General features: G+C 40.1%; 1 protein-coding gene across 1 annotated transcript in view; it reads left to right on the top strand.

Moving 5' to 3' along the window:
• Positions 1-17,565, top strand: part of znf469 (zinc finger protein 469) — a 208,564-nt gene that overhangs the window by 145,503 nt on the left and 45,496 nt on the right. The window contains exon 3 of the mRNA XM_085281812.1: positions 2,373-2,507. The gene's annotated coding sequence lies outside the window, so the exon portion shown is untranslated. The remainder of the gene's footprint in view (positions 1-2,372; positions 2,508-17,565) is intronic.

A 17,565-nucleotide genomic window follows, 5' to 3' on the forward strand; every position in this document is an offset into this window, starting at 1 on the left:
AATGTCCACGGATCTCAAGTGCATTAGAAGCCTGTTCCACAGCTTGGAAGCCACAATCTCAAAACCACAATCCTCTGAGATACCGCCAGCAAACACTGATCAGCTGATGACCTATGAACTGATGACCTGTAAACATATAAACCAAATATAACAAAAAAAGATATTTATTTGTCAATAAAAAATATTGCCCTGTGAATAAAATCTCTGCAGAATTTGTATCAGTGGCAAAGACATTTAAAACAAGACGTGCTGGTTTAACATCTGTATACAGATACAGAACAGAAACCTGTGTGTAAAAATCAGCACACAAAGTTCCCACGCGCAGTTTGATGACAGAGTTAAACAATCACACAAAACCACAGAGACTGCCAAATGCAGGCACAAACTGTAGATGCAGGCATTTGGGATAGTGACCTAAATATGTGAACAGTTGTTAGGTCTTAACACATTTTGGGCCACTGACATAATTTGACCCTTCTGCTGAAATCGTCCAATGACAGAAAGAGAAATGGGAATGTTGTAAACCAGACAAACAGGAACTGGGGGAGTGAGGGATGACCAGCAGAGAAGGAAGCTGTTCCAGATTCTCAACGATTACATAGTGACTCATAGGTCAAGGCTTGTAAATAGGATTTTTTTTCATGATTGGAGAGCTGACTCACACGCTACTTTGATTTTAAGTAGTGCTCCCTGGGAGTGGGGGGGAAGAGTGAAGCATGGGATCGTAAAGCAGTTATCTTTGGAGTCAGGGGAGGTTTGTGGGGATGTGGCTGATGATCATTGTGGTGTATCACAATTGAGCAGCTGAAGCTGGAGCCAAGCTGGTATTTAGGATCGTGATGATGACTCAGAATCGTAATGCGGTTGTTGAAAATCTCTCATCTGCTGCACGGCTGGGTTATATTGTGAAAGCTGTTGTCAGCACTGCTCTGGCTTATCTCTTGATCAGGTTACAAGATGACTGGAGAGCTGGAGTGAATATACGCTCCTCCTTTTGACCCTTTCTAAGTTACATGCAGTAATAAAGATTGTTATGGTTACATCACAGACCACAACAAAGAGAAGAGACGGACTGCCACCGTTATAATAATTAACAAACAATATCATGAGAATAGGCTAAAATGAATGAAAAGAAGCAAAATGAGGTATGAGTGTTCGTGCATATATGTGGCACATGTTTTAGATGAAAAACTGAACGATAATACAGAGTAAGATGGTGCTGAGTGCATGGTGAGGAGCACGTATAGGCTCGCTGGTCCACGTGTAGACAGACAGAGGTTAACCGGTAGATAATAACCTTGTTGGACACCAGCCAGGTGCTCTGGATTACAGCCAATCATACTTGGCTCCACCTAGAGGAAACCCTGCAGCACATACAAAACACACAGCCCCGGGTCAAAAAGGTTCTTGTGAATTTGAGACAGCCCACTAACGGATTCTTACTGAAGTGTGTCAGTCAATTTCGATTTTAGCTACATCTCCTTTCTTTCTCCCAGTAGGTCCCAGTAATTCTGTTATTAAACTTGCATGCCTGCCTCTCAAAAAGCACCATGCATCCCTCAAATTTTGGAAAGATGATGTTAGGGTCATTAAAGCTGTAAAGTGCATCTGTGCGAGTGTCTTGCAGGTATGGAAGCCATATTATTCACTGTCACATGCAGTCACCAACCAACCATAAACATTTAAACATTTCCTATTAAATGCCTTCAGCCAAGTATAGATTTATAGAATCAGTTTAACAGTTCTGAAACCAGATGACAGTTGAAACAGTATGGAAAGCAAACTCCAACTGGATTCCATCTTTTGGCTTAGAGTAAGCTCTGTACTGCACACATATATGTACACACACACTTCAGTAAAAGCAGGTGTGTTTCCTTCATCACACAGCTGCACACCAGGGTAAGTGCGAGGTAAAGCACACGCTGTGAGTGTGGTGCATGAGTGTGAGAGCAGGAGGCAGACGGAGAAAGAATTCAGACAAATTTAGATAAACAGTGACAGGCAACAGCAGGGAGAAGAAGAACTTGTGAGTGACAGAAGCAGAAAGAGAAAGGAAGCAGGATTTATTTTTTATTTTTTTTTGAAAGAGCAAGCGATTTGCTGATTGGCAGGACTTTAAGAGGGAAAAGTAGTTTTTAGGAAAACCTTTAAAAACTGCTAGGAAAAAGGAACAGAACAAAAAGGAGCTCAGTAAAAAGAAATCGGTGGAAACAGCGCAGTGGTGAGAAAGTTTAAAACATTTTGGTGGAGTAAAGTGTTCTGATCTTTTCTCTCCTGAGGGCGTTTTTTTGGAAGCCTTTCTCATCAGTCTGGGCAGGACTCATTTGTCCCTCTAACCTTCCCATCCCTCCTCTTTTTTCCCTCTGCCTTAGTTCACCGTGACTAGCGCCACGCGATGACTGCAGGTTGAGGAGTAAGTGAGGGAAAGGGAGAGCAAGATCAAGGAGAGGAGAGACTGACACACACCTCATACATTGGAGTTTGGAGTCACTGTGCAGCCCAGAAAGGTGAGCGGAGGAGAGAATGTCTTACCTAATGTTGAGCTTTCCCAGTGTGTGTCTGCATGTGTGTGCATGTGTTTTCGTGTGTCTATATGTAAACACAGGTATCATTATGGTAGAACTGGGACTGTGAAAGCCATGTCATGCAGTGGACTGGGTGGAATTTTCTTTGAATCCACCTTAGCCTCAGAGAAGACACGTATTTATATTTGAGTATGTAAACCACTCTTGTGTTAGTCATCAGACTTTGAAGTGGCTGTGGCACCTTTTTCCTCCCTTAGATTAGAGTTTGGTGTGTGTGTGTGAATCACCAGGTGAAGCAGGTCAAAAGACAATGGAGGAAAGTCGCTGCAGCGGGGTGCACGTGTGCTGCGAGTGCCTTTGTTTTGTTTTGATTCAGTTTGAACTTTGGTTTATGAAAGATCAAACAAAAAACTTGTCCTGCTTCAGCAGTGGACAGCTAGTAAAAGAGTCAAGACCTCATCTGGTCACAATATGGTTTGCATGAACATTTTACTGCCACATAATAAAATAAATTAAGCATTTCTTTTAAGTTTTGTATGTTTACAGGACATCAGCTGTTATGTTAGCAATGAGAAGCAGAAAACAGCTGCAACAGACTAATATTACAAGAGTCTGTGTAGACTTTGTAAGTGTGCGTTATCTTTTTTGAACACCAAAAAGTAGCAGAGAAGAAGCTACAGCGGTGATCCTGCCTGTACCTGTTTGCTGTAATACTGTTTACACATTGCTTCTACATGCTCCACATTTAGACTTAAGTATTTCTTTTTTCTTCTGCCTCTCATTCACCTTCCGATTGATTCATCTCTGTGTTGTGGTTATCTTGATTTGCTTTTAGCCCACCGGTGACAGCTCAGAGCTAAGAGCTTCCAGGGTGTGGCGAGGAACCTAATGGTGGGGTTAAGGTAGAGCAGAGAGAGAGAGGTCACAGGAATGTTTGGGGTTTTTTTTTTTCGCTCACTACTTCCACAGTGAATATACCCAGCCCCCAACTTACATGCCTCCAACCAACCTGTGTTTCCTTGGCTTGCACTGAGCCCTCCACTTCCCCTCCCTTTCATCCCCACACCCACTTTATCCTCCCCTGCTCCGCAAGTGGAACCTGCTCGGTCATGCCAGTCTACCTCCCTGTGCCAGCCTGACTACCACACTCATTTGAAAGGTGGAAAACTCATCCTCACTGCTGCCAGGTGTGGCATTCCCCCTGTAAGTGTAATGCTGTATTTTGCCAGGTGTGCCATCATGATGTCTGAGTGAAGGAGACAGTTATACTTTGGGTCCTGGTCGGCGAACGCTTTGTTTCAGCAGTGAACAACATAACTCCAAAAATGCTGATCCAATATTTTGTTGCGATATGTGTACTTATTACATATTTGCTGTCCACTGCTGTCAGCGCTGTCAATTATTGCCTTAGGTTACTTTGCTCCACTTCCAAGGGAAATTGTGCGTCTATGTGTGTGTTCTGTAAGGCAGACTGAGCAGCAGCAAGGCTATAAACTTTGCAATTATGAGTTCATAAAATGTGCTATGTGTTCTGTGCATGCAAGTGTGTTTTCTAATGCTTCTGAAGTCTGTTTATTTCTTGTTGCTACCTTACTCCAAAGCATCCATAAGATTTTATATACCACACAGATTTTATATACCTTTAACAGTGACTCGAAAAGAAGGTACAAATGCAGTGATCAGTAGACAAGGTACCAGATGTGTCCATCAGCAATCAGAGTCATGTTCACAATATAGAGGGACAAAGCAGGTATTCCTTTAAAAGCTTTATAAGAGGATTGGTTGATTTATGAGGTCGTAGGCGGGAGTGAGGTCAGGAATCCAGGTGTACGGGGATGCACATGCATAATCTGATGAGAACAACAGAATGGACGAGTGATGTTTGACATGAAGTTGGTGTGCCCTGAAAATGTTGGCTGAGTGAAACAAGAAGATAAAGGTGTCATTGATAGTCAAGGGAATAAAACCCCAGGCAGTTAGCAAAAGGAGTGGTGCAGATGGAAGGAGAAGGGTGTGTCAGAGGTGGGAGACAGCACTGAAGAGTGACAGTCCAGCTGTATGACAGGCCTGCTGCCTTGAGCTCTTTAAACACCCAGAAAATGCTGCAAGAATAGAAACCATATCAGTGCTGCGGACCTTTTACCTAAGATTACTTCTCCCCCTTTTGTCCCTCCCCTTAAGATACCCTTTCCATCCTCTGTCCTCTAGCATTGTTATGTTTTTCATTAGCCATTTTCAACCTCTGAAGCTGGGCACGTTTCTGGGGCAGTCTTATATCCTTGTTTCAGATCTTTGCTGGGGTCTCTTTGACCCCTGCATATAGCGCTGCCTTCTTTTTTACTTTCTTTTATCTTGTAAATTTGGCTTAGTATCAAAGCTAATCCAATGACCGCATAATGCAGCGTGTTATTAAATCACATATAGCAGTCTCTGGAGCAGTCTTTTTTTCAAACTGCCAGTCTAAATCGGATTTGTTTTTCATTTGAAAGGCAGCTCAATTTAAAGAAAATATTTGGCATGTACCAGCCTCTTGCATTTGTATGTACATGTACAGATGTATGCACAGAGCAAGGCACACAGTGCATTCTCACTAGCTGGAAAAGCTAACACATGCAAGCCCTCACTTGCTCCCTTGCATTTATTAATTCAGGCAAGGATATCTCAATATGCCCTTAGAGATGAATTAAATAAAACCTCAACCAAAAAAAAAACAAGTAAAACACTGTTTTGTATTGTCACAGTATTTTAACGTGATGCATGCAAGGCGCTGACAAGCTGATGCAGTGTCATACACTACTTTGAAATACGAGCAGCCAAAATCTTAGAAATATTGTATTTTTTATGACTAAATCATTCCGAATTGAACTAACATTATGTATATAGACCTATATAAGTGCGGGCTTATAAAAATACTTCTGTTTTACAGTATAAATTGCTGCGTTTTAGCTTCCATTACATGATGCTGCCATTGAATGTTCGTATATTCGTCTCTGACAGGCAGCACTGCAACAAGCCCTGGTGGACCAGTAAACCTCCAAGAAAAGAGAAACAAATGGGTTTAAAGCACACAGACATAGCTGTCATAGTGCCAAATCATCAGTAAACACCACAAAGTCTCATGTAGGCAGTGCCTTAGCATTTCCTTCCAGATAAGTGTCTCATCTGCTCAGCTAGAGCAAAATACCTGGAGCTGTTTCCATTGGTCCATTCAACAAGCATTTATATAAACTGTTTACTACCTTCATTTTTTACTTGCTGTTAATGGCAACCCCAGCTTTTATCAGTTAACATTTAGTCTTAAATGAGCTATAGTTTACCAAAGTGACTGAGGAATGTTGTTTTTTTTCTACCCAGCATGACTTTCTTTCTATTTTCTCTCATGTGCTTTTTATCACGTTGTCATAAATCTCCCCCGGTAATCTTCGTTTGAAGGTGTTTAATCTGTATTTGCTTACATTTAGAGTATATTTCACTGGAACTATAATGATACGCAGTTTTATTTAGTCATTTTATGTGCTGGTTACTTTGCATGGAATGATTTAAGAGAGAAAGCTTTCTTTTTCCATATATTATTTTCAGTTTTTAGCACACTTTGTTTAGATGGTTACATTTAGGCAAAAAAAAAAAAAAAGTAGCTGGGTAGGTTTAGGAAAAGATCATGGTTTGGGTTAAAATGCATCCTAAAATACACACTGCCTGCCTGGCAGAAAGTTGTGGGAGCAAACTTCTCCCGTTTGCTTTGCAGGGTTGGTTTATGTGTTCAGCCCATGTCCATTTGAGTTTCAATCACAAATATGTGTATTTGTCTTCCAGATGCTTAGATTATGAATGATACAAATACTCCTAAAGTGAACAAATACAGAAAAATGTGTCTTTAACTAAAGTGTGCTGTTATGGAAACATTTTCAGGTATGCAGGCACCTCAGCCTTTAGGCCTGAGGCACTGACATATCAGCTGTACCCTGCAACCCAGGACTTTCTCAGAACTTTAGCAAAGAACCAAAAGCGTGGGTGTGGAGATAATAATCCCCTGACAACTGCCCTGATTTTAGCTGTTTCCAGACACGTAACTTAATGAACCAAATTCCTGCCTAATGCCTCATCATTACAATTCCTGCAGTATAGCTTTTTTGTTGTTGTGTTGTTTGTTTGAAAAAGTACAGCCCTCACCCAGTTCACTGGAGTAAGATATACCATGTGATCCACATTGTATATGTCACCTCACCTGACTGGTAAGCAAATATGCTGAGATGATAAAAAGGGGGCTGGCAAGGATGCTAACGGTGTAAATACAGAGGGAAAGGAAAGGACACACACACACATATTTATATATATATATATATATATATATATATAGAGAGAGAGAGAGAGAGATACACACACACACACACACACACACACACATTTACGCAGAACAGATTCAACATTACGTGTTATCACACTGACAGGCACATGTCCATACGTCAGAGTATGACCCCGTGTGGGAAAAATTGTTCACCACATTTGACAGGCTCAAAATTCACATGAAAAAAAATCTCCCTTTCTGAGCACTTTTTATTTACATTTTTAAAAATGCTTCTACATGTGTAAGGTTTCTTCTTAGTACTGTGGTCACACTTGAAGTATGATTACCAAGCAGAAACACAGCATGAGAGGAAAAATCAACAAATGTTAAATCCTGGACGTCACTTTCTCTTTGGAGTTATCAAAGACACACGATGATCCACAAGAACACTTTGTTCTCCTCTTATGCTCCATTTCAAAAAATGACGCAGAAGACTGGGACCGAAAAAGGGCACAGAGTGGAATGACATTGGTGTCCTCGAGGATTAATATGACTCGCATTTCCTTCCATGTTTATATGAGTACATGTGTAACTGTGTGGGTGTGTGGATTTGTGGTTGCACGTTTGTGGCTGCATCTGTGTGTCTCAATAGTAAAAGTCTTTAACTCCTTGTGGTTGCAGCTCTGTGGTGTCATAGAATAGATGAAGACACAAACACCAACAGATGACTCAGAACACCTTGAGGTGATTCCCAATGGCAGGGAATTGAATGTGTCAAGAAAACCACACAGCTGTACATTCTCAGACTCTGAGAGTGGGATGTAGATTAACCGAGTGGAATACTTGAATCTGTAGACGGGGGCTGTGCGCTTGTCTGATTACTTTTGTGTGTTTATCTGTGTCTGCGCATGGATATGGGTCTCCCAACTCATACTGCCTCAATGTGTGTGGGAAGGAAGACTCATTTTGGCTACACTTTTAAAAGTCCGTGTAAATATTTTCTGGATAGCCTCCACGGTTTAGCACTTTAAGGCAGCGTAAGTGGCTCTGTTTACTACATGCCTTTATGACTGATTGTGCTACATGTGAAAATCCACAGTATACTGTACGTCACTTGATATTTACTTCCCAGTCTGTACATGGCGCATGTGCTGTGCTTCATGGTAGCACTGCCATGGATATGTGGGTATGTAAAGGTGATCTGATTGACAGAATACGATTTGAATCTCCAAAAGTTGATTCTGTTCATCTGGACGTGGCGTTTTGTGGGAGAAATACTATTTCTTTTTATACTATTACTACTATTTCTTTTATTATACTATCAAAATACTATTTGAACACACTCACAAAGACAGCAGTGTTATGTAGCTCCCCTTCCACAGATCTAGCTGCCTGGAAACCCTTCTGCAACTCCTCAGTGGTTAAAACCTCCGTTTGGGGTTCTCAAAGTTTTGGTGATTTCTTTGTTTAAGATTGCACTGGGCCAAAAATGCATTGCTTACACCTGTACAGTGTTAGAATAGTGTTCTGTCTCTTTTACTGTAAGATATGCATGTGTGCCTGATTTCTGTGTTTGGCATTCGGTGTGACAGCTAAAGAGTTGATGTGATGGGTTAGATAAGGGAGCAAAATAGGCAGTGTCATCACAGGCTGAGTGGGATTTTTTTATGTGTGCTGTCACTGCTTGGTATCAATTTGTCTCCTAAAGTGAATGTCAAACATGGTCGGCGGTTTCTGAATACATGCTGTAAATTTAGGAATTGCACCACAGTTGCATGTGATTTTGTCTGGTATTCTAATGAGAGTTAGTATCTCCCACAGCTTAAGGCAGCTTTAGAGCAACAAGGTCCACAGTGGCCACAAAATAACTTAAAAATACAAAAAGAAAAAGAAAAAAGAAAAAGAAATACTGCCTCCCAAAAAGAAGAAAGAAAAAGGGTCACATGAATTTATGGACAAATTAGCACAAGTTAAAGGTAAAATCCTTTGGACTTTACCTTTAACAATGCACTTTGGCATGATTTGTTAAATGGACTGGTACTGATGCAGTGCTTTTGCTTTTCTAGTTTTAATGAGCACTCAAAGCACTCAAATCATAAACGCATTTACCTGTAATACTCATGCACATTTAACGTTTAACTGTCCAAGGACAGTGAAACAGGCAGGCCTTGCTCAGGGATTGAACTGATGTTCAGATCAGTAGATGATCTATTTCACCTCCTGAGCCACAGTGATATGGGTCCCATTGTCTCTCTATTAAAATATTTCTAACTTGATGGGAATTATCTGTTACAAGATGACAATGGTCCATCCATAGGACACAAGGGGTCACTGATGGAAATAAGAGTTTGACACAGGAAATCTGAATTAAAAGGACTGATAGACGTATTGTATGTATTGAATTCAAAAGCTAATGTTATTTTTAAAATATACTGGCTGATGGTAAGAGGAGGCTAAAATAAGTTCTGAAGTCTGGAGCTGATTAATGGATATTTAGTTGAGGTATTTGAAGAGACCAGTTCTTTGTCTTAATAGAGGATAAGATAGAATAGCTTAGCATTTTAGCATTGGAAATTTCATTTCTAAGATACTAAAATGGGAATGATATTTCTAAAAACACAACTGCACAAGCTTTCTTGATGTACTGCTCAAAACTTTGTATCAGACCAAAAGAGAAAAAGCAGATAGGGATGGGCTGGGGGACCGACTAAGCGGTGATGTGCTGAGGGAGGAAAAAGGAGCAGGATGCCACCATCTGTTAGCCATATGCACACCCCACAGCAGTAACATAAATCTCAACCACACTCAGCAATGCAAAGCTACATTCTGCCAGGCTAAACTTGTGCTCGCTAGCTGCATCAAGAGAAGTGTGCAACTCAGGCGTCATATAGATCGAGGATGTATATTCATTATATTGTAATAAAAGTTAAGCCGAAACACCATGGGTGGACTAAGACACTAAATTGGTCTGGAACAAGGTTTAGAAACATACTGGAAACCCTATCTCCAGTTGGGAACTAAAATATTGATGGGATGCTGTAAACCTGCTCAACGAGTTGCCAGCTAAGTAAGACTTAGTAGAGCAGTTGCACATTCTTTTTGAATATGCTACTGCTGTAGTGGACCCATAAATTACAGCTCCTAACTATTGGCTAGAAATTCGTAGGAAAAATACTGTGGCTAAGAAATGGTTGATTTAAAAGTTGTTTATAAAGGAAACGTTCTTCTGTTCTTCTCGTGTGGTCCCTTGGCCCTCCACTACACTAGGAATAGTAGATGTGCAAATACACAGGGCACTCTCACACAAACACACAGTTACAGGTCACCGGGGTTAATGGCAAGCCCAAGCAGGGCAATGTGTGGATGAGTTGGGCGTTACTTTGTATTTCAAATGAGCTGGAACTCACAAAGTTGATTCTTCCCACCATCCTCGTTTATGACAGTGTGTCCTCTACTACAGTGGCAGTTTCATCTTCAGTGACACAGTTAGATCTCTGCATCAGCCATATAACAGTCTACATGTGTTGGTGTATGAAATTTGAAAGAGGTTGGAGGCTGATGTCTTAGTTACAGGTGAAATAGCTAGGGTAAAAAATGGAAATAGTAGGTAAAAACACTTCACATCTGTCTACTAGTTTCTATTTTTTGATAATTGGTAGTTGTTTTTTTTCTAAATCACTTTTTAACCAGCAAGGAAAACCGATGGGTTTTTGTTTTGGGATTTCCCAGAGAAAACCTGTTAAACACTAGGACAACATATAAGCTGTACACAGAAAGTCTGAACGCGGGAACAAATTTGCAGCTAAGGCTAGAGTAAAAAGTAAAAGGAGTAAAAAACTCTTCTCTGTTATTCCACTCTCTTGTCTTCTACCTCATCAATTTTACTTTAAGATAATAGGGGCCAAATAATGTGCCCATAGTGTGTCTATAACTATAAAGATCTCTTGTCTTGTCTCAAATGACATTTAAGTAGTACAATCACATGTCACTCAAATGAAGTTTATGGAAAAAATGGTTTCTAATTTTAAGTGGAATTTTATTCTATAAAAAATCTCATACATGTGTGTGTATTTAAGATTTTGTACTATATTAAATTAACTATATGAAGCGAAGGAAACCTGCTCTTAAAAACAAATAATTTCCGTCTTTCGCATAGAGAGACATTCTTTTGGCTTTTTTGGTCTGATTTCATGGAACTTTAGATCGATTGAAATCATCACTGGTGAAGAAATGATATAATAACATAGTGGCCAGAGATGAGTCACCACTAATTTCACGTTCCCTTTCAAACCCACTGTTCAATTGTACTGTTCAAGAGCTGCGGGCGAGCTGAGCCCAGCCAATATGAGGGCCCAGTCCTGACATCACACTCATGCAGTGTGACAGATGGATGGGGGAGAACGCTCCAGAAAAAACATTTAAAAAACAGCAGCAGAAGCAGAAGTTTGACTCTTCTTATATCATTCGCTGAGCTGTGATCAGCAGAATCGGTAAGAAGGTGGCATCTTGTCAAGAGGTCTTGCTTACTAGGCAGTAACACAGTGACACGCTACAGTTACTTTAGGATAAGGAAACCATAACATAATCACAGTCCTACAGAGCATCATTGCTGTATGTCCTTCATCTGTCCTTCATCAGCATGCGTCTTCTATTAGGCTACAGAAGCCACAGCCAAAGTGGCAGCTTGCCTTATCCTCTGCATATGAAGCAAATGAGGCAATGTCATTCAGAAAATAATTGAAAACTATGGGGAACGCTGCTCAGGGACTGTTGGTCTGATGTATTGTTCCAGTAACTTGGGGAGACTGTTGATTAATTCCCAGTATTCCAACTACATTAACAAAATAGCCAGCTGATGAAAGCATAGCCATGCAAAGCTGCTCACCATTCAGCTGGCTATGCTCCAGCAGCAAAGTCAGTCAGCTGCCCGGTGGCCAATTAATCCATGTTTTAGCTCTTTGCTGCTTACTTTAATCATCTTTTCTAGATGTTGCACAAAAGTTATAAATAGAATTCTTTATAAATTGTGGAGAGATAAATGGTTTTCTTTGGCATCAGGATGGGCTGATGTAGCCCGTCACATGCTCAGTCAGTTGATGCAGGACAGTGACAGCTGTGACTTCCTGAATCTCAACTACTGACTCTGTTGCCAAGCCAGACTAATGGCATCTGGAGCAGTGTGCTTCCAAAGCAGTGTGCCGCTGATAACATTAGGTTCTATTTAAACCAAGAGTCATTAGGTGTATTATGTTAAAAACGCTGTTTGAAGTTGTATGGAGCATCGTTAAACATGTACTGTCCAACCAGTTTAATCTGCTCCAGAGTCCCTGCCTAGTAGCATCGGATTGCTACTGAGGGATTTCTTTGTTATTTAACATCACTTGGTGACATAAAAAAGATAAATAGAGTGTGTAAATGCAAAAGTGTGTAAATCTAAAATTAAACTAACCACAGGAGAATGAAAGGAACAACACAAAGCAAACTTTTCTCTCTGCCATATCAAATAAGCTGTTCATTAGGCATTTCAAGAAATGATCAAAGGAAAGTTAATGAAAGACGTACAAATGTCATGGTAGAACTGGCTATCCCGTGTGTCTGTCTCACAAAACGCATAAAACTTGTTCATCTTCCTTCACTCTGTCTTTTTTTTTTTTTTTTGCTCTTCTACTTCTTCCTTTCATCTTCAGCCAGACGCTTTTGGACATGTAAGATGTAAAAAAAAAAAATGCAGGAAGGAGAAGAAGAAAGAAAGGACAGTTCTAAAGGAATATGGCTCGTATTAATCTGGAAATATTGCTTTACCTCATCTGAACTAAATTACCGGTCTGAACTCGCTGTCCTCAGAGAGTAGGCAGATTTCCACCGGCAGCCCAGATGGGCAAGGAGTGGTCGACAGATCTGTCACCATGACCACAGTGAGCACATGAACCCCTGGTCTGTCAAGCTCTGTTGCTGTCCTTTTATACAGCGGATCAAAAGTGTTTCTTTGTTATTGTTGGGCTTGGATTTTATACTCAGGGGCAGCATCTCTGGAGGAGAATCCAGAAGTTTTTAGACTCTTTCTCTCTCTCTTTCTTTGTCCTGTTTCCTGCTATCTTTGTGGCTTTGTGAATGTGTATTCTTAAGAAACCAAAATTCCTATAAGTAAGGACATGAAGGTCCTGAGACATGATCTATTATTCTAAAACTATTAAAGACACAATGAAAGTATGGTGTTGTTCAAGCTTACCAAGGCTTGTGGTTTCTACTGGTAAGGAACAATGCCAGGTTGGAATGACCAGCAGCCTCTCTCACTGCCATTATGAGGGATATAAAGCTGCGTTTTGACACACTAGGAGTGAGTACTAGGCCATTAGCCTGCTCTTACCCATAACCGAGCATAAATTGGAGATAGAGAGGACCCTCGGAAGGGTGACGGTCAAGTGATACCTGTATGACACATCAAAGACCAGTGGCAGTCAAGCAGCACTTGTTCCTACAATTACACTGTGGTAAGAGAGCACTCTGTTTTTAGTGGAATGGTTTAGAATTGTGAAAAGGGGCTGAAATGATGCCCTCAAATGACAGATATTGTTGCATCACTCCACTGTTCTCACCTGTGTAAGAATACTCAAGAGAGACTTTCCTTTCATGTGTACCTGTCCAACAGACGAGGCAGCAAAGGAGGAAAATCGACCTGTTTTTGCTCCTACACCAACTCCAGTTTTCACTGTTAAAATTTTTTTTACAAGACAGAAGTATGCTGTGATTTATCTCCAACGATAATTTTTCGTGAAAGAAATCATAAATTACCTTGCAGATGCCCCAGACAGCAGTTTCTGATAGAAACCAGCAGGAATGTTGCTGTCTGTGTGTGACATGCAAAAAAGGTGCTTCTAGCGTTTTGGTTACAGCTGCACAAACATAATGAGCATGATGGGGCGGCTTAATGAACAACTGATGCAGCTGATCAATTATAAAAGTGAATAATATCATTGAAATGGATAATAGAACTGTAATACTTATATTAATTATTACTGAAGTTATTATTACGTCGGTTATTAGGTCTAGGTCTATGTTTCGTATTAAAAAAAAATATGAATATAGCAAATTACATTTGTTATTATTAATGTCTTCATCAAGAGTCATTAGCTCTGATTCCAACGGTGATGATAATATTTTCCCACATAAAACATGTTTTACACTACATGCATAGCCAGAGTTAAACAGAATCAAATTACAAGTGTAAAGATTCTCAGTATTCATTATGTTTTCTATGATCTCCAGATGTGATATGGAAATAGGAGTGTTGTTGTAGATCTGTTGAGGACGGAATGTTTGGACAGGTTTTTGACACAATCTTCAAAATACTAAAGTTGAAATGTGATTTCAGACAGAAAGCAGGGCTTGCATGACGCATGAGAATTATTGCTGTTAGTGTGGTAAAACTGTTTTCAAAATCCAAATACATGTTAGGGGTACAGGAAGAGGCTCCAGCGAAAAATGCCAGCTTTCACAGTTCATAGACGCAGTAACCATTTATGGACGTGGTTCATTCAGAGGGACCAGATCAAAACATCGATTCATGCCTTTTAGTACAAGACTTTCACAATTATGATACATATCAGTTAATAGAACAGATGAATGGAGGAGTGGTATAGAAGCTAGGTTGTGACTGTCTGAAGCACCGCATTTGATGTGAGCTGACCAGAACATGGACAGTAGGACTATGAAACCCATCTGACAAGTTCTGTCCTCAGATGAAGTTGATAAATTTATTCGTCTCTTTGTTGAGAGGTCCCTCCACTCATCTTAGTGAAAAAATCAACACCATGTCATTGCAGTTTGATGTGTCAAAATATATCATAGCTCAAATTTACCATTGCTGCTGTTTGTCAGCTGATCTGAGAGCTTTATTTTTATTTTTTCTCATCAAATTTGCTCCTGCCACACAGAGAACAAAGATTTTTGCACACCCCTTCTTCATCCAAGTCATTGGTTCCAATCAGTAGCTCCTATGTTTGTATATTTACCTGGTTTGCCTACAGGTGACCTCTGACCTCAGGAAACACAACTCCGTGGGAGAGAGAAATGCTCCGGTGACAGGCCCACTCGTGGGCGGCAGAGCGGTTTTATACTCAGACTGGCATTATCTGCATCTCCTGCTCTGCTCAAAAGGACAGGGCCACTAAATATACCCTGTAAGGCCTTCCCAGGCTCCTCTGGGCTGGGGAGATGCAGCCACCGCTTGGGCCGAAGGCCAATGACATGGCTGCCGACCTCCACTGAAAGTATTTTTAAGGTCAATTACAGGGTACAGTGCCTTTAGATGGCCGACTGGTGCTGAGGAGGCCTCATATTAAAGGTTTATGTGGAGAAGGACCAGAGAACTTTGCCTTTGCTCACCCCAGCTCCCATTGTTACCACACACCCACTGAGACAGTGCACCCAGAAAGATTCCTATGGTGATATATGTCATATATGCAAGTGTTTTGAGTATGTTTATGTGAGTGTTTTCTCTTGCAAAGTGTTTCAAAGACAGATCGTTATTAAGTATATATTGTGACGAGTCTGTCAGTGGCTCATCATTCTGGAATGTGTTTTTACTGATAATGTAGTTTTGTAAAAATGATTATTTATGCATCTGTCAGTGTTATCTGGAAATTGTTGTAAATCCCGTTGTCATTTAAGGTTATGTTGTGGTTATTGGAATTTTAACTGAAAAGAAGAAACTCTAGCCTTCTAAACTGTAAGCACTTTTCTTGCATTGAAAGCTTCCTCCATGCTTATAGTGGCAATTAAAAAATCATTTGAGACAACCTTTATAATGCACATTAACAGATACAAACAGATAAACAGAGCTTGGTCCTCATTAGGCTTATCTTAATATTCCCTCACACATACACTCACACAAGCCCCATTCTCTTTACATAGGCCACACACGCAGACCGCCACAGCTGACCGACACTTGATATAAATGAGCATCCAGCAAGATGCATTTGGTTTTTTTCATGATTCATTCCAACACGACTACACTATGCCATAAATACAGGCCTGTCAAAATGTGTTCTACCCCACAGAGAGGGGAGTGGTGTGAGGTACAGTAGACACCATTCACTCTGTGTTTGGAAGGGGCAGAAAGTTGGAGTTGGTGGCTTTGGTCTCCCTGAAGAGTAAGGTATTGATGGGACAAAAGTGAGGAGAAGGATTGAAAGGCCCATTTGTGAGGGTCAGTCATCTCTGTGTTTGCTATGCTGTGGCTCTGGTGCAATTCAATGGACGCTCTATCCACCCGACCTATTTCAATCCCAACTCCTAAGTCAAAAAAATAAAAAATAAAGACACTGCAACTCAAAAAGGTCACACTTATATTCATTTTATCCTAAAACATAATCACTTAATCATTTTAAATCAGTTGCCCTTCAATTAAGTTCAATAAATTCTTTCTAGAAAGTCCAAGTATAGTTTGTCTTTGTGAACATGATCATAAAATTGTTTGGGTTTTGTTCTGAAATTAAAAAAAAAAAACTGCTTTAATTACAATTAATAAAAGACCTTTTCAAATAAAAAAAAAAGCAGTTATGTTTTTGTGCGGAACTGGACTGTAGTTCACGTGCGGTCACAGTCCCACAGTTATGCTTATAGATTTATGAAATGCAATCAAGGCGGGTCAGCCCACTGTTTTAGTGGTCTTATCGTAAACATACCATGGGCTGTGTGAGAAGTGCTGAAATTGTCACAGCATACCACCATATCGGTTTAAATTGCCACAGCAGTCAAGGCTATAAGAGCCTGAATAAATACTATTCCATTCCAACGGAGTCGTTCTTATTATTAGCAATCGTCTGGATTTGAATTACCCATATAAAACAGAAAAGTAAATCAGTGTATTGTATAGGTTGTGTAATCCTTACCATTTCTTACAGTGCTGTGCAAAGACTTCAGTCACATTTCAAATCTGAATATTTTGCTTTTATTGAAACATCTGCAAAAATACATGAAAATACAGTATATAAGGCAAAACAGAGTTTTCATTTTTTGTGTAATTTGGCATACAGCCACTCAGCCTTTTGTCTCTGTTTCCCTTCCTGAAGAATGGCTTCTTTACAGTCACTCTTCCACTGAGACCATTTCTGACGAGGCTTCAATGAATAGTTGTTAGATCTGTTGAAGGGCCTGATCCTTTGTTGGATTTTTTCCTGTTTCTTAAGGACATGACTTTCAGATACATTCATCTTCTGTTGATAGTTTTAAGCCTACCACTTCTTCTTTGTCTTCTGCTTGGCCAGTTTCCTCATTTTTAAGGTCACATTGCACAGCATGCCAAGATATGCCAAGTTTTCTGCTAACAGCTCTTTGGGAATTACCTTGTTGGTGTGAAATACTATTTTATGCCTGTAAAACTATGTTTTCTTTGGCATTTTTCATAGATTAAGCAAAAGACATGGGAACTATTAACTGTTTCTCAAGAGCACTTTAAAACAATTACCAGAAAGTCTGGCTTTTTGGAAACAAAATATCAAGAAATGAAGGGTGACACAAGGCTTTTGCACAGTACTGTACACAGAGTATTTTCCATCCATCCATCTTCTTCCGCTGAGTATTAAGCGGAAGAAGAAGCGGAGTATTTTCCATGTGGTACATATATTGAAATTGTTTTAGTCAAAAATAAATATGATTATAATTTTCAGAATCTTCTGGTAACTAAGTTTTGAAGTAGATTTGAAATAATTCTGTGCTGCTTCTTTCAAGGACGTATTTGACTTAGAATTAAGT

The sequence above is a fragment of the Mchenga conophoros genome, linkage group LG7 (assembly GCF_057382185.1).
Source record: "Mchenga conophoros isolate Kocher_MC1m ecotype Shallow Benthic linkage group LG7, M_conophoros_male_GT1.1, whole genome shotgun sequence".
NCBI lineage: Eukaryota > Metazoa > Chordata > Actinopteri > Cichliformes > Cichlidae > Mchenga > Mchenga conophoros.